Below are 17,887 nucleotides of genomic sequence, written 5' to 3'. Positions count from 1 at the left end.
GAAATGAGAAGTCCCTCCTCTTCAACCACACCAAACTGGTTTTGGGACCAGCTCCTATTCCCACTTGGCTTATCTTTGCTAGGTCTCCCCTTACAGCTAACTATGGATAGACAGGCCTCATTGTGGTCCCTTTCAAGTCAATGACGTTCCTGTCCCTTCTGAGCTTACTGGGAAAAGGAATGCACTGGGAGCAGTTTTCACATCTCATTAAGGGGTAGGACTGGCAGGGCAATCTTCCAGCAGGATAATGCTAATTAGCCCATTGGAGGCAACATCAGGTAAAGTGTAATTTGTAAAATGTCTCTTTTCCTAAATATTTATTAAAACTCAACTTCACTTTTGAATTGTTTTTTTGTAAACATTAAAGATAATGTTTGGATTATTCCAGAAGCTTGCCCAAAACTGGAGAAAGCAGGGTTATGATTTTAATCTGAACTCTAGTTTTTCTCATACTACAGCTATAGCCCTGCGTTTATGAGCTACTCACTGTAACTGCATACCAACATTAAGGTCCTCATTTTGATGTCGGTGGTTGGACCACCGACTCTTATTGCAGGAGACTGTTTGAGAAGCAGTCAGAGGTCCTACTGCCGAATTATATTAGGACCGCCATGCTGGTGGTTGGAAAGTGTTCTTTTACATGGCAGCTTGTGGTGTGGCCCAGGAAAAAGGCCGCAGCACAAGCCGCTGTATAAAAGAGCATCGTAGCTAGGGGGGGGGGCCGTGGGGGCGGTCTGCCCCAGGCGGCACTATTTTGAGGGCGGACAAAGGCATTCAAAGGCTCGGCTTCCTTTCGTGGACGTTCGGGGATGGGCAGAGAAGGAATAGGACTCGGGCAATGTCCTCTTCTTTTTTGTGCTGTCAGCTGTCCCCCCCCTCTTCCTATTATTCCCTCTCTTTCTGTCTTGCTCCTCACTTACTGAAAACCGTAACTTGAAGAAACGGTTCACAACCTCTTTCCTTCTTTCATTTAGTTGCTTCCCTGTGAAATGGATCCAAAAAAGAAAAACACTCTTGCGGGAAATGCCCTTTTTTCTGACATTTTTCTATTCCAAAGTGCAGCGGGATGGAAAGAAATAGAAGGTTTTAAATATGAAAAATAAATACATAACTAAATAAAGCAAGACAGAGTGGTTGCAAAGTGGCCAGATTGGTTTTATTCACATCCAAACACACCAGCCTCACTTTAAAGAGTTTGCCAGTGAAGCGCTACTTTTGTTTTCTCGTCTTTCTTTGAACAGCATTGTTGTCCCCAGGTGGGGAAGTGCACCATTCCTGGAGGGACTGCGATACCTGGTTGATGGGTGGATTGGAAAACAAAATGTGTACCATGGCTCTGTTTATGGATGTGGTCTTTTTAAACCATACTGCTTACGTTTATTAAGGATACAAGCAATGGACATTGAAACGGTTCCCTTCATGGCTCTGTAGTCATGTCCTTAACTTTTCAGGTAAAACCACTCGCTGATTTCTGAATAGTGAGTGAGAGATCGTTAAGGTAACCATGTTGTTTCTGCTTACATTTCACATGCTTTACTTAATCTTGCATTCCCTATGAGTGTTTGCTTTAACTTTTTTTTTTAGGCAGCATATTACTCTTATCAAGTGCATAATTTGAATTGAGCCACATCTAAGGTGCCGATCACGATCCGGCAAAAAATTCCCCCGTGCGACTCGTATCGGGTCTTTTTACCGTACGAATCGTACAAGTGCCGTACGAACTGGCAATCACGATTCGCATGGTAAAAAGTCCATACGAACCGCACTGGGAATCATTCCCCACACGTCCTCGGGTCGGAAAATGTGTCCGACACGTCCTCGGACGATTTACCTTACAAACGTGAAAAGCCAAGTCCGACCGAGGAATCACGATCCATCCCGTGCGTCCGAGCGTACAACCGTATGGAAAAAACACCGTCCGCACCGAACACCTATAGCAACCATGGAGACATGTGCCCGCATACGCGCCCAACACTCCCCCCAGCCCCCGTACGTCTGACACGAAACCCCCGTATATGTATACCCCCACCCGTCTAGGTACACCCCAGTACGTTCCAGTCGTACCCCCACCCCAGTACGTGTCGTACCACCGTCAATGTACACCCCCCCACCCCTGTACGTGTCGTACCACCGTCTATGTACACCCCAGTACATTCCAGTCGTACCCCCACCCCAGTACATGTCATACCCCCGTGTACCTACACCCCAGTACGTTCCAGTCGTACCCCCACCCCAGTACGTGTCATAGCCCCGTCTACCTACACCCCAGTACGTTCCAGTCGTACCCCCACCCCAGTACGTGTCGTACCCCCCGTGTACCTACACCCCAGTACGTTCGAGCCCCACCCCCACCCCAGTACGTGTCATAGCCCCGTCTACCTACACCCCAGTACGTTCCAGTCGTACCCCCACCCCAGTACGTGTCATACCCCCGTGTACCTACACCCCAGTACGTTCCAGTCGTACCCCCACCCCAGTACGTGTCGTACCACCGTCAATGTACACCCCCCCACCCCTGTACGTGTCGTACCACCGTCTATGTACACCCCAGTACATTCCAGTCGTACCCCCACCCCAGTACGTGTCATACCCCCGTGTACCTACACCCCAGTACGTTCCAGTCGTACCCCCACCCCAGTACGTGTCATAGCCCCGTCTACCTACACCCCAGTACGTTCCAGTCGTACCCCCACCCCAGTACGTGTCGTACCCCCCGTGTACCTACACCCCAGTACGTTCAAGCCCCACCCCCACCCCAGTACGTGTCATAGCCCCGTCTACCTACACCCCAGTACGTTCCAGTCGTACCCCCACCCCAGTACGTGTCATACCCCCCGTGTACCTACACCCCAGTACGTTCCAGTCGTACTCCCACCCCAGTACGTGTCATACCCCCCGTGTACCTACACCCCAGTACGTTCCAGTCGTACCCCCACCCCAGTACGTGTCATACCACCGTCAATGTACACCCCCCCACCCCTGTACGTGTCGTACCACCGTCTATGTACACCCCAGTACATTCCAGTCGTACCCCCACCCCAGTACGTGTCATACCCCCGTGTACCTACACCCCAGTACGTTCCAGTCGTACCCCCACCCCAGTACGTGTCATAGCCCCGTCTACCTACACCCCAGTACGTTCCAGTCGTACCCCCACCCCAGTACGTGTCGTACCCCCCGTGTACCTACACCCCAGTACGTTCGAGCCCCACCCCCACCCCAATACGTGTCATAGCCCCGTCTACCTACACCCCAGTACGTTCCAGTCGTACCCCCACCCCAGTACGTGTCATACCCCCCGTGTACCTACACCCCAGTACGTTCCAGTCGTACCCCCACCCCAGTACGTGTCGTACCACCGTCAATGTACACCCCCCCACCCCTGTACGTGTCGTACCACCGTCTATGTACACCCCAGTACGTTCCAGTCGTACCCCCACCCCAGTACGTGTCATACCCCCCGTGTACCTACACCCCAGTACGTTCGAGTCCTACCCCCACCCCTGGACGTGTCGTACCACCGTGAACCTACACCCCAGTACGTTCGAGTCCTACCCCCACCCCAGTACGTGTCGTACCACCGTCAATGTACACCCCCCCACCCCTGTACGTGTCGTACCACCGTCAATGTACACCCCCCCACCCCTGTACGTGTCGTACCACCGTCTATGTACACCCCAGTACGTTCGAGCCCCACCCCCACCCCAGTACGTGTCATACCCCCCGTGTACCTACACCCCAGTACGTTCCAGTCGTACCCCCACCCCAGTACGTGTCGTACCACCGTCAATGTACACCCCCCCACCCCTGTACGTGTCGTACCACCGTCTATGTACACCCCAGTACGTTCCAGTCGTACCCCCACCCCAGTACGTGTCATACCCCCCGTGTACCTACACCCCAGTACGTTCGAGTCCTACCCCCACCCCTGGACGTGTCGTACCACCGTGAACCTACACCCCAGTATGTTCGAGTCCTACCCCCACCCCAGTACGTGTCGTACCACCGTCAATGTACACCCCCCCACCCCTGTACGTGTCGTACCACCGTCAATGTACACCCCCCCACCCCTGTACGTGTCGTACCACCGTCTATGTACACCCCAGTACGTTCGAGCCCCACCCCCACCCCAGTACGTGTCATACCCCCCGTGTACCTACACCCCAGTACGTTCCAGTCGTACCCCCACCCCAGTACGTGTCGTAACACCGTCAATGTACACCCCCCCACCCTGTACGTGTCGTACCACCGTCTATGTACACCCCAGTAGTTCCTGGCGCACCCCCAACACAACCTCCTAAGTACGGAGCGCACCCCATGCCCCAACATCACAACCGCATGTACGAGTCGTACAAAGCCACACACAAGGACATAATCGTACAACCAAATGGCCCATGTACACACCGTACACACGCTCAAAACGCACGTACACAACCAGGACAAAACAAAACAACACAAGAATACACCATTCGAAAGGCACAAAGCCACTAAACATGGCCAACAACCACTAAAATAACACAATCACTGACCTGCAACTGCCAAAAACAAACAGAGGCCCAATACACCACCACTCCTTATAACACACCCACCCAAACTTCAAACACTGCCACACCCACCCATGGACCAATAAAAAGGGCCCACACACACAAACCATGAGCCTTTGCAACAGACTCACTGCTGCCAGACACCACAGAACCAGACTACAAGCTACACCACACCTTACACTTGCACACCTTCACACGACCACCCTCACAAACACCCTCTCATCACATTCACACACACACACACAACCATCCACACCCCCCCAACATCCACACACCCCCCACACCCACACCATCCCCACCCACACCCCTCACCATGCCCACTACCAAGAATCCAAAGTTCAGTCACCGAGAGTTGGAGGTCCTTGTTGATCAAATCCTCAGAGTCGAGCCACAGATCTTTGGAACATTGGTCAGAAGCACCAGCCAGGCAGCCAAAACAGCCATGTGGCAGACCATCGTCGATGCTGTGAATGCCGTTGCGGACACCAGGAGGACCAAGCAGGATTGCCAGAACAGGTGGTACGATCTGCGGAGGAGGGTCAGAGCCAAGAGGCAGGAGGAACACGACCAGGCCAACGCCACCGGAGGAGGGCCCTCCCGCAGAGCCGTACAGTACCATCCCTGGGAGGAGAGGGTGATGGCCATACTGCCGGTGGAGGCAGTTGAAGGATTAGAAGGACTCCGAGACCCGGGTGAGTCCACAAACAACGCACCTCACATGGGGGGAACTGCAACCACAACCAAAATTACTAACAGGCACGCAACCACCACAAGCCATCGCATGACTCAACCACACTCCATGAGCAGGCACATGCCACTGCTGCCACCATGCCCCATGCACCCAGCTGGACAATGTCAAGTCACAGGCCACAGAAGACAACAACACATGACACGGTAACCCGGATGGCGGGAGGCTGGGCACCAAAAATCACATAGTGCGACTCCAAAGCAGACAACAATGCCCTCTGCCCATATGGCCTAGGTTACAGCCAGACAAACAGTGTGTCCCAACACAGGAATGACTTGCCAGCAAATGGCGGACGCCTTGCATCAACACATGGGGGTGAAGGCACTGTTTTGCACATGACAGCAGCTAATGAACAGCCAACATTGTGAAAGAGTGGCAGCACACACCACCACAGCAGCAGCGCACAGACACACATCACACCAAATGGGTGCCTGGAGATCAGAAACAAACTCACATCAACAGGCCAAGGGCCACTCAAAGATCTGCTAACAGTGTGTGCCCAGGAAGCTGGGCCAAGGTGACAGAGGGTGACACATGGAGGGAGGGAGAGGGGGACACAGAGGGAGGGAGAGGGGGACTGAGAGGGAGGGAGACGGACAGAGGGAGGAGGATGACACACAGAGGGAGGGAGAGGGGGAAAGAGAGGGAGGGAGAGGGGGACAGAGAGGGAGGGAGACACAGGAAGACGGACAGAGGGAGGAGGCTGACACACAGAGGGAGGGAGAGGGGGACAGAGAGGGAGGGAGAGGGGGACAGAGAGGGAGGGAGAGGGGGACAGAGAAGGAGGGAGACACAGGGAGAGCAAATCAGTCCTTTGGTGTGTGGGAATGTCTGCTCGTCAGCAGGTGGACTGCGTGCATGTAGACAAGGGTGGCCAGTGCCAGAACCCCCCCTCTTCATCATGGCAAAACGCAGGGCCATGTCACAACCTGTACACGAGCACAAGGACAGCTACCTGCATCATATAAGTGTGTGGATCCACTCCATGTGCACATGTACAGTGCTACAAGGAAGGCGCAAATGCATGGCTCGCCACACCTGCACACTCCACTGCTGACTGCAGTCACACTTGACGCAGCAAGTAAGACTGTGCCACACATAGTTAAAGGGGCCAAATTGGTGCCCAAGGGACACACCCATGCACAAGTGCACTGTGAGTGGAATGCAAGACAGATCCTAATTCCAAGAGGAAATGTGCCAACTTTGAAACGGATGAAACATGGATGTTGCATGGACCAAAATTAACATTGTCTCTCTCACACACAGGTCAACGTCGTGCTGCACCCCCCAACACTGGGGGGGAACACTCACAGGACCCGGATCTGCAGGAGACCGATCCCACCGGCAGCGACCACTCTCACCACTCTGCGGACGACCCCGACCGACCTGGCCCCTCTGGTGTCCAACCACCTGCAGCACCTGCGTCAGGTACAACCGTGCCAACCACCACCCCCACTCCTGCCACATCCCAGGAGACACCCAGGATCCCTGCCCCAACACCACAATGCAGCCAGGCTCGCCAGGAGGGACACGGTGTCCCGGGCACCCAGGAGGAGGCAGGCGACAACGCCAATGCCACCCCTCAGGGGTCCCGGAGACCCGATGTGCCCACAAGTGCAGGCCAGGCGCAAGTGGGCAGGGGTGGTGGGAGTGGAGGACGGCGGAGGCGCGAGCCTGACCAGTTGGCTGGGGATCCGGTATTTTCCCATGTCCGTAACATCCTGGACTCATACCGGCAGGACACCACGGGCATGGCCCAGGTTGTGTCCGTCCTCGAGGGGATCAAGGTCCAGCAGGCCCAGCAACATGCGGAGCTAATAGCCTGTCTACTGGTACACCAACGGAGGATGGAGGACAGACAGGCTGAGCAAGTGACGGCGTTCCAGGGGATTCACGCTACACTCCGTCGGATGGCCGACACCATGGCCGACCCTCCCTGTGCCAGAAGGCGGAGAACATCACCACCCACAGGGAGGGATCAGGAGGAGGAGGAGGAAACATCCGACGGAGCATCCCAGACGTCGTCACGGCCTGCTGCTGAGGTTCCCCGCAGGAAGCCGGGTCGTCCACGGAAAGGACCGTGAGGGTGGCTGCTACATCACCATCTCCCAGGACACCTGGCCTGGCACCTGGCCCACTGGAGCAACAGCATCACAGCATCAAGAGACATTCTCTGCCACATGGCCCTGCTGGTCACTGGCTGACCAATGTTGACAAAGACTGTGGCATGGACTCTGAGGATTTCCAATGGCAAGGACACCAACTCCCCTACTGAACTTTGGATTCCCTAATCCCGGAAAGCCCCTCACTTTGTCCCCCCCCCCCCCAATAATAAATCACACTATTAAGTGTAGATGCCTGCTGGTAGCATTATTACCTAACATGTGTCTTGTACAGTCTAAACATGCCTGAGTCATCTGTTCTCTTCAACCATCCACACCCTGGGGCCTGAGTCTGGCACAGGACACATGGGTCACAGTTTATTAGGCAAGACAGACATGGAGCACCATACACACCCGTGATGGGCACAACCAGCTGAGGGGGTGGCCGAACAACCGTGCTGACAGACACATTGAGTACAGCAACAGTCATGCGCAGAGGTCAGGGATCCTGGCCAGTGTCCTGGGGGGCACCCAGGTATGTGTAGACAGGTGGCAGAACCATGTCCTGCAAGCTTGAGTCCGGTGGATGCAGAGAATGGGGTCATGGACAACGTTGGATGCATGGGGATGGCACATGTCACAATACCCACACAGTCATGGATATCATGCCCAATACACAGTCTCAGCACACACACACAGCTTGCATCTTGCCACTCGACACATTGACACATAGCCACAATCAGGGAATACCATGCCAGACATGCAGGATGCACCGTGCCAACACACCAGCATTGACTGAGAAGAGGCACCTTGGAGGCATAGGGACACCTTTATTAGTCATGTTTTTGGGATTGCAGAGGCAACTTGAAGTACACATGAACACATCATGTGGAGTAACATGTGGGTCCAACACTGGCACCCCCCTTCTGCAGCACAAATGCGTGATAGCCATGGAACTGGCACACAAGTGTCGGCTAACAGCTAAATACCCACAGCTGCACACGGAGAGCCTGACATACACCATAGATCCGCTGATGTGGAAGTCCCACGCCATGTCAAGACAATGTTAACCGTATGTGTCCGAGGGCAGTGTCACACACATTGATGCCATCATCACAATCCACTATCCCATCACTGATGACTGACAACCAGGCAGCCCATCTATTCAGGTGTACCCAGCTGCATGTCGTGTCCCATGGGGATGCCACATGTCTGCAGAGGAACCAAACCCCGACCGGGGCAGTGTGCACACATCGTGAACAACTGCCATACCCAATACACCCCAGATGCATCCCTTACCCCATGGAGACTTCCAAACGTGTCCGTGCCTGTAACGCTGAGTCAGCCCACGATGCCATGTCCATGAGGAATAGCAGTGCCACAACAATGCAACCAGAAGATGGCATGCGCAGGTACCTGGGGAAGAGAGACACACAAGAAGTCAGCCACAAAAAGCACAGCCACTTGCATGTGCATTGACTCGACACATGTATGGATGACAACATGCTAGGTCACAATTATGAGTGTGGAAATACTACCATCACTCCAGTGACACACCCACACACACCTCTGACTCACGTGCCATACATGCAGGTGGAGACACACATCACAACACATGCCACACGGGGACCAAGGCGTGCACACTCAGACACTGGTACTCACCACTAAGCAAAGAAGTCGCGTATGAGGCGAGTCCGGATGTCCTCTTGCGGCTCCACATCCTCCACATCACTAGCCCCATTGCCAAGCCCTTCGTCCTCCACGGGTGGATGGTCCTCGTCATGTTGATTCAGGATGAGTGGCACAGCTCTTTCAACTGCCATGTTGTGCAGCATGCAGCAGACCATGAAGATCTTGCAAACCTTCGCCGGGGCATATGGGAGTGCGCCGCCGGTCTTGTGGAGGCACCGGAATCGGCTCTTCAGCATGCCAAACGTCCTCTCTATCACTCGCCTTGTCCGGCCATGGGCGGTGTTGTAGCGGAGCTGGGCCGGCGTGATGGGGTTGCGGAGAGGTGTCAGCAGCCAAGGCATGTTGGGATAGCCAGCGTCCCCTACAAGGAAAGCACATGGATATCGTTAGAACTGGCGAAGCGGTCGTGCTGCTCGGCTATACAGAATACAGGACAGACAGACTGTACCCACCAACAACACATGCCCGTTCGTTGCGCAGCTGCATCATCATATCAGGCATCCCGCTACGCCTCATGATGTAGGCATCGTGTGCTGATCCTGGGAAACGAGCACAGACATGTGAAATCACCATGTTGGACAGACACACCACAAGGGCATTGATGGAGTGGTAGTGCTTCCGATTTCGGTACGCCACCTCCCGTGCGTGTGGTGGTACCAAAGCTACATGTGTCCCATCAATGGACCCAATGACATGGGGCATCCCTCCCAGGGCATAGAATCCACGCTTGACCTCTGTCATCTGTTCAGGGGTTGGGAACTTAATGAAGTCATCCAGGTGAATCAACATGGCCTCTAAGAAATCATGCAGCACACCGCTGAACATGCTCTGGGACATGCCACCAACATGAGCTATGGTATATTGAAAGGTACCCGTGGCAAGGAAATGTAGGGCAGCCATTACCTTCAGCTGGGGTGTCAGTGCCGTGGGATACCTGTGCAGCGGTTGCAGGTGTGGTGTCAGTCTCGCCGTCAACTCCAGAATCAACGGTTGGGTGAAGCGGTAGAGCCGGATGCTGTCATTCTCCTGCATGGCAGCCAAGTCTGGAATTATCCGGGCAAGAGGCGGTGCTCTGCAGTAATGAGGAAGTGATAAGGAAGAGTGAGTGCACTACGACAACAACTCATGTCTACTGAGCACATGTAAATCTGGCAATACACACATGCTACATAGGGAGTCAGGTATGTGCTACATGCCCAGGACACGTATGGATGCAAGGTGACACTCCTTCCAAGACCCAGCTACACACGGTGATTGAGAACCTCCCCATGCCACGCCATGGGAATAGCTGTGTCCCAGTGCAAGTGAACAGCCCGACGCAAGACAGGAGTGACATACACCCACACATCAGCAGAAGTGGGATGCCGATTGCAGAGACTGGTAGCGGAACACTGGAGCCACAGGTCACATGACATTACACTAGTCCAGCCCACACACCTTGCCATGAAGGTGCACATGTCATGACTCACCACACATTCCTTGTGAGGATGCTGACATGGCCTTGTCACGCTACTCCGTGTCCCATGCATACATGTGCACCTCACATCCGATAACACATGTGGCATGGTGTGCGGAACAGTGTGCAATGACAATCTACACACAGCCACATGTTGGTTGCTGCAACGGCTGCAGCTTTTGAGGGTGCTACAACATCAACCTGATGTAAATCCCGGACACATATATGACATAGTCACATTGTGCACTGTGGGTAGTGACAAGTCATGTGTCATGACCCCTGTACCGGGCATCATGGGACACTTCCGTGTGTTGGTGTCCGTGCCATGCCAGTGACGCTCACCCCAAGTGCGCAGTCCGACATGCACACATGTCAAAGGAGTCAAGGGCATGCCTGGCACACATTGCACCCTCACACAGTACACCTGTACACATCTCATCATACATCTGGTGCCTTCTCCACTCAGGAGGCATGTTCCACATCACAGCCTGTGACACCTGTGCCCCACACATGTAGTAATGCACAGACGATGCCTTGATGTCCATTCCTGGACAAGTATGTCCATCCATGGACAAGTATGTCCGCCCTATTCCTACCTGTGTGTCGCCTATCACCACAGTGATGTGTAAAAACCGCCGTACTGCTGCTAAGAGGGCCTGTGTATGTTCCCAAATCACTGTGGGAGTGCTGCCGTATGTGTACCCATCGTGATGGCGAGCGTACAGGCATTTGTACGGTCCGTAGCACTACGAGTACGCATACGCGTGCAGACCCATAGTGATAGGGCCGTACACACGCATGTACGCTCACTATCACTATGGGTCTGCACGCGTATGCGTACCCGTAGTGGTACGGACCGTACACACGCATGTACGCTCACTATCACTATGGGTCTGCACGCGTATGCGTACCCGTAGTGGTACGGACCGTACACACGCATCTACGCTCACTATCACTATGGGTCTGCACGCGTATGCGTACCCGTAGTGGTACGGACCGTACACACGCATGTACGCTCACTATCACTATGGGTCTGCACGCGTATGCGTACCCGTAGTGGTACGGACCGTACACTCGCATGTACGCTCACTATCACTACGAGTACGCATACGCGTGCAGACCCATAGTGATAGTGAGCGTACATGCATGTGTACGGTCCGTACCACTACGGGTACGCATACGCGTGCAGACCCATAGTGATAGTGAGCGTAGATGCGTGTGTACGGTCCGTACCACTACGGGTACGCATACGCGTGCAGACCCATAGTGATAGTGAGCGTAGATGCGTGTGTACGGCCCTATCACTATGGGTCTGCACGCGTATGCGTACCCGTAGTGGTACGGACCGTGCACACACATCTACGCTCACTATCACTATGGGTCTGCACGCGTATGCGTACCCGTAGTGGTACGGACCGTACACACGCATCTACGCTCACTATCACTATGGGTCTGCACGCGTATGCGTACCCGTAGTGGTACGGACCGTACACACGCATCTACGCTCACTATCACTATGGGTCTGCACGCGTATGCGTACCCGTAGTGGTACGGACCATACACACGCATCTACGCTCACTATCACTATGGGTCTGCACGCGTATGCGTACTCGTAGTGATAGTGAGCGTACATGCGAGTGTACGGCCCGTACCACTACGAGTACGCATACGCGTGCAGACCCATAGTGATAGTGAACGTAGGCATGCATGTACGGGCCGTTGCCATGCATTTGGGGTGCCCTAGGGCCCCGAAATGCACCGTACCTGTGTGTGATGCTCCAAATTACATAGGGGACAAGTATTAAGGCCTACATGCATGCTGGTTGTCATGGAGACCAAGTTCAAATTTCGAAATTGTTCTGGAAGGTGCACAGCAGAAGTCAGTTGGAATTCTTCTACTTTGTTGCAATGTGTTTGTGGGGCTGACATCATGCAGGAGAATGAAACCGATAGAGAACCCACAGACTGCTAGGTTTGAAGGGATTGGTGGAAACATAGGATGCAAATGTGAGTGACCAATCACTCTGTACTCCTGTGCATGAGACTGGGCAGAAGGGCACATATAAGGCAGCCAGGTCCCATGAGGGAGTACTTGCCTGCACATCTTTGCATTCGTCGACCCAGCTGCTGCTACTGATTCCCTGGAACCATGTCAAGGGCTGTGGAGAGGACACAGCCATTCACCCTGGAGGAGAACATGGCTCTGCTGGATGTGATCCTCCCACAGTACTCCATGCTGTATGGGCGACCAGGGTATCAGGTGAGTGCATAGGCCACTGCCACAGACTGTCCCTATGTTGTGACTGTGACTTCTGCCATTGTGTTCAGGTGTAACACACATGCCATGTACTGTCGGGGGGGTCCCAGGGGGGGGGTGCCTGATGTCTCCCAGCAGTGCCCTGAGACAGGAGGGGTGGGGGCCTATCACTCACAGCAGTGCCCTGAGCCAGGAGGGGTGTGTGCAGAGTCCTCCCAGCAGTGCCCTGAGACAGGAGGGGTGGGGGCCTATCACTCACAGCAGTGCCCTGAGACAGGAGGGGTGTGTGCAGAGTCCTCCCAGCAGTGCCCTGAGACAGGAGGGGTGGGGGCCTATCACTAACAGCAGTGCCCTGAGACAGGAGGGGTGGGGGCCTATCACTCCCAGCAGTGCCCTGAGACAGGAGGGGTGGGTGTGATGCACAGTGTGAGCCTTGATCATTGATTGTGACATTGCCATCATTCCACCTGTGTACCCACTGTGGCACGTACTGCTTTTTCCCTCACCAGGGGATGATGTCCCTATGACAAAGGTGCAATGCGTTGGCTGCATGACATGCCTTGTTGTAACCAGCTAATTTGTACCCATATGTCTCTCTGTGACATGTGGCTGGTGTATTGATGTGGTGTCACTTGTTCCTCCTCACAGGTAGGCGCCACTGCCAAGGAGCAGATCTGGCTGACCGCCGTCAGTGCCGTGAGGGGTGTGGATGGTCGGAGGCGGAGCCTGCCCCAGGTGAGGAAACGCTGGCAGGATATCCGGTGCTGGACGCGGAGGATTGCACGGCTCCTGCTGGGGGACTCACCTGAGAGCCACAAGAACCGCGGCCGCCGCCGTCTGAGCCACCTCCACAGGCGTGTGCTGCCGGTGGTCTTTCCAGACCTGGAGAGGCGCTTACAGGCGATGCAGCAGCCGGAAGGGGGTAGGTACATGTGTGTTTGTTGTGTGTCACCGGCATTTGTAAGGGCACAGTAGCATGAATTCACTGGCAGGGTTTAAAGGTGCTGTGCAGATCCTGTTTGCCCCAGTATAGCGCTGCGCCCCTGCCACCCTTCCCCTCCTTGCAATGTGTTCCCTGGTCTGTGTGTAGTCACTCCTTCACAAGGTAATGTAGGCTGGCGCTTTGTCCACGAGAACAATGACTGTAGCATCATGTGTGGGGGTGGTGTGTAACAGGTTGTGGGACCTTGCCTGTGCACTGTCAAGTTCACTGCATGTGGGTTCCATGTCAGTTGGCACTGATGCTGACTCCAGACATGGGAGTTGGTCTCTCATGTGTCATGCCTTACAGCGCGCATGTCCTATGTAGTGGCCTGTGACATGATGTGCATGAGTGTGCGATACACATAGTGCAGGGATGGGGACGTGTGTTGCAGTCATTACCATTCAGTAGCATGTAGTTGCGTGCCCACTACTGTCCCCTGGGGCACCTTTTCCTCAGTGGTGTATGTGTCATCATAAACGTGGCCAATCTCAGTGTCTACAGCGTAGGTTGTGCTCTGTGCCATTGTCCCCTGTCACCATGTATATAGACGTGCTATTTTGTACAGGTGTCCACTGTGCAGCCTGACCTGATTGTCCTTCTTCATACTCACAGTTGCCAGTGCCTGTGTGTCTTGTTATACTCATCTGAGGATGGGCACTGGTACCTCATTATTTGTACAGGCGCACCTTGGCTGTTTGGCGTCCAATCTTGCTTTTTGCCTGCCCCTGTGTGTATCACCCAGACTATGAGATGTTGGTGCCACCTGTGTCTCAACAATTTGCCTCGTGTAGGGTCTTGTTGGGGCGGGCAATGCCTATGTGTCAAATCCTGATTTCTACTTGCTGGGTCTGGGCAGTGTGTGATGTGTCTGGACACACACGCAATGTGCAGTGACCGAGTCATGTTGGGCATGTTTTCAGCATTACCTATGCAGCATGTGTCTCAAGTTCATGGATATGGTCCCTGGTCATCGGTATTTTCGCCAACGCTGTGTGGTGCAGATGCAGTGCTGGATTGTCCCCAGGGCCTGGGTGCTATGTCAGACTCCGTTTCCTGTGTTTAGCTATTGTCTCATGCTCTCCATGGTATTTCAGTGGCATGGTGGCTCAACCAACTGTGTGTTTCATGCCCTACATCGCTACCTTGTTTAGTAGATGTTAGGGATCTTCCTTTTCAGGCTATGCAGTGTTACCTATGTCGATTGGACTCATGTGACTGATGTGTACAGCTGTCTGATTAATTTCTGTCTCTCCACCCTGCCCACAGCATCGTCGGGGGACACAGAGGGAGACATGGACACAGGCAAGGCGGAGGGACCGAGCACCAGTGCCAGCCGTGACATCGGGGCTGGCACATCGAGTGGGACAGAGGTGGAGGATAGTGCGGCCGAGGACCTGTCGACTGGCACGTCAGAATACGAAGCTGACAGGTCCGAGGAGGATGTCTCCGAGTGGGCGGTGGCTGCACCAGCAGCTGACAGCGGAACAACACCTCGCACCGCCCCCTCAGTTCCCACCAGCCGCCTCCCACTTGCTCGTGCCCCTTCCCAGCGTGCCCGGTCACAGCATGTCTCCTTCCTGCCAGGCACCGCACCCCCTGCCCCTGTCTCCACTGCTGCCGCCAATGCAGAGTCTGTGGACATCCAGCGGCAACTGTAGGTTGGTCAGGCTGCGATCCTTAATGTCCTCCATGCCCACGGCAAAACCCTCACCAACATCGAGGCTTTCTTGGAGGGCATTCATTCATCGCAGGCTGACCAACGCAACTTGCTGAGGTCCATAGACTCCACACTGACTGCAGCAGTGGGTCTCCTGCAGCGCGACCTCCCCCCACCTACCCCTGCCCCATCCACACTTCCCACTCCCATGCCTGTCCCACGTACACCCAGACGTCGGCATGCACCCACATCAACGGACACGGGCACCACACCAGCAGGGAAGGTCCACCGCACTCCTCCTGACACGCACACACAGGGTGAGGTAGGCACATCCACTGGGTCGGGGGGCAAACGTGTGACACGCAGCCATAGTGGGAGTCCGCATTCCACCCAGTCCACTCCCTCCAAATCCCCTCCCCTCAGCTCTCCTGGCCACATCTCCCCCAAGGACTCCTTCATGGCCGCTCTGTCCCTGAGCCCCACAGTTACACCACCACGCAAGCGGTCAAGGAGGTCCCCGGTCAGGGTGGTTGAGTCTCCCCCCCTGTCTCCACCCTCCCCCGGTGGCGCTGCGACCCATCCCTCTGACCCCCCCCCTCCTTTGGGCCTGAGGTCCCTTCGGGTGCAGGGGACTCCCTGGAGGACCTTGCAAAGGTGTGTAGTGCCATCCTGGCCTCCGCCTTTGGCACTGACCCACCCCCTGTGGTGGAGTCCTCCATCCCTGCACCCACAACGCCGCCCCTTTGCCCTGATGTCCCTGCGGTGCCTGTTGCTCCCCCCCCCCCCTGATGCCCTCACCAGTGTGGAAGACGATGCCATTTGACTGTGCAGGCAAGGTAGGGGACACGCATCCCACTGTGTCCCCCATCCAGCTGAGAATCATTGACTGCCCTATGGGCTTTGTGAAGATTGAACTGCCTGCGATCCACGGACATTGTGCTCATGCTGAATAAAGCTTAATTTTGTTTTCATTATCACACTACTGCTATGCTGGTATTGGTGTTGGTGGGGCTGCTACATGGTTTTGGGTGGTGTGTAAGGGTTTGGGTGTGTGGGATATGTAGTAGTGTACTGCTCATTGGTGGGACCCTGGGATCTGTGTGCCATCACAAGGTGTTGGCTAACTTTCTTTGTTCATGTAAGCAGTTACTGCATGGTGCACTTGTCCCAGGGTGTATTCCTTCCTCTGTGTACCCAGCTTTCTTCCCTGCAGGGTGTTCCCAATGTTTAGCGCAGAGCTGTGTCTACATGAGCTGTGTGTGTGACGGAGCCCTTCTACTTTGGCCATGCATGCAGGGCCATGTCTCCACCTGCAACAATCGTGGCATCCTTGGTGATCACTGTACTTGTGTGTGGAGTCTGTTGACATGAGTTCATGGGGACATGTTCCCTTGTAGCCAGTATGCATGTGGATAATTCTGGCCTCACACACATGTGTTACACCCCTCCTGTCTCAGGGCACTGCTGGGAGTGATAGGCACCCACCCCTCCTGTCTCAGGGCACTGCTGGGAGGACTCTGCACACACCCCTCCTGTCTCAGGGCACTGCTGGGAGGACTCCACACCCACCCCTCCTGTCTCAGGGCACTGCTGGGAGGACTCCACACCCACCCCTCCTGTCTCAGGGCACTGCTGGGAGTGATAGGCACCCACCCCTCCTGTCTCAGGGCACTGCTGGGAGGACTCTGCACACACCCCTCCTGTCTCAGGGCACTGCTGGGAGGACTCCACACCCACCCCTCCTGTCTCAGGGCACTGCTGGGAGGACTCCACACCCACCCCTCCTGTCTCAGGGCACTGCTGGGAGTGATAGGCACCCACCCCTCCTGTCTCAGGGCACTGCTGGGAGGACTCTGCACACACCCCTCCTGTCTCAGGGCACTGCTGGGAGGACTCCACACCCACCCCTCCTGTCTCAGGGCACTGCTGGGAGGACTCCACACCCACCCCTCCTGGCTCAGGGCACTGCTGGGAGTGATAGGCACCCACCCCTCCTGTCTCAGGGCACTGCTGTTAGTGATAGGCACCCACCCCTCCTGTCTCAGGGCACTGCTGGGAGGACTCTGCACACACCCCTCCTGTCTCAGGGCACTGCTGGGAGGACTCCACACCCACCCCTCCTGTCTCAGGGCACTGCTGGGAGGACTCTGCACACACCCCTCCTGTCTCAGGGCACTGCTGGGAGGACTCCACACCCACCCCTCCTGTCTCAGGGCACTGCTGGGAGGACTCCACACCCACCCCTCCTGTCTCAGGGCACTGCTGGGAGTGATAGGCACCCACCCCTCCTGTCTCAGGGCACTGCTGGGAGGACTCTGCACACACCCCTCCTGTCTCAGGGCACTGCTGGGAGGACTCCACACCCACCCCTCCTGTCTCAGGGCACTGCTGGGTGGACTCTGCACACACACCTCCGATTTCAGGATATGTACGCTTGGAACATACA

This window comes from Triturus cristatus, chromosome 5_1 (genome assembly GCF_964204655.1).
Source record: "Triturus cristatus chromosome 5_1, aTriCri1.1, whole genome shotgun sequence".
Taxonomy (NCBI): Eukaryota; Metazoa; Chordata; class Amphibia; order Caudata; family Salamandridae; genus Triturus; species Triturus cristatus.
The sequence above is the reverse complement of the archived record's forward strand: the minus strand, read 5'-3'. Positions refer to the sequence as shown.